Here is a 1,070-nt window from a genome sequence, read left to right on the forward strand (position 1 = left end):
GTTCATCCTCCACTTCTCGGATTTTGAATAGTGTACAGATCCTATTAAAGGTACGAAGATGTTCGTTTGGATCTTCATTCGGCGCACCACTGAATTGGCATTGGTTAGTCACCATATGTAGAATTTGTCCTTTGATTTCATAATCTGGTGCATTAACGTTTGGTTGAGTAATTGCATGACCTAGGCCGGTGCGTTTGGCTCTCATTCGGTCTTCCATACTTAGAGGTTCTAGATTTTCCATGATTGGAAGTGTTGTTTCCGAATCACTAGAGGTTTCTGATTTAATGGTTTCTTCCTCAGCAATCTCTGTTTGAATGATTGGTGGTTCCGGAGGAATAATTAGTGGATCAGGGTCTCGGAATTGTCCCTGAGTATTCTCCAGATTCTCAATTGTGAGGTTGGTTTCAAAAACTGGATTATCGGAAATTTGAGTATTTGGAGTACTTGGTCGACTTGATGACGATTCTAAAGAAAAATCAACGGCGATAATATTGGCTAGATGTCTTGATCGAGTTATAGGTGGTGAACGTATGAAAGGTGGTGAACGTTTTGCTCGGTGCATTCACAGAATATCCTATTAGTTATAAAAATAAGAAAAACTTATATAAGTTGTCCAATTAATAGACTTTTCTGATTTTGCCCACGTTTTGAATAGCCAAAAGATGCAGCAGGTAGCCAGGACCCTTTAAATCGGAAGCCCACAACTAGCCACTAACAAATCCAACTATTACTACGAACCAGAAAAATGTCAACGTCTATTAACTTAACCGCTTAAATAATTTCTCTTTCCGTTTGGAGAATTAGATAAGAAGTAGAGAAAATTCTAAGTCCTAAAAACTAGAGCGTCGAGAAATAAGAAAGAAATAGATTGCGCGTCGAAAAATGTCGAAAAATAAAAGGTCAAAAAATAGGCGTCGAAAAATAAAAATAAGAAAGTAGCGCGAAAAACGGCGTCGCAAAATTCTAAAGCACCTAAATCTTAGTCTAAGGAATAAGCACTTAAGGGATTTTACGGCAAAGCCTAAAAATTCTAGAAGTAAAAATAACTATGGCAAAACTAAACTTAATAC

Source organism: Rutidosis leptorrhynchoides, chromosome 3 (assembly GCF_046630445.1).
Source record: "Rutidosis leptorrhynchoides isolate AG116_Rl617_1_P2 chromosome 3, CSIRO_AGI_Rlap_v1, whole genome shotgun sequence".
Taxonomy (NCBI): domain Eukaryota; kingdom Viridiplantae; phylum Streptophyta; class Magnoliopsida; order Asterales; family Asteraceae; genus Rutidosis; species Rutidosis leptorrhynchoides.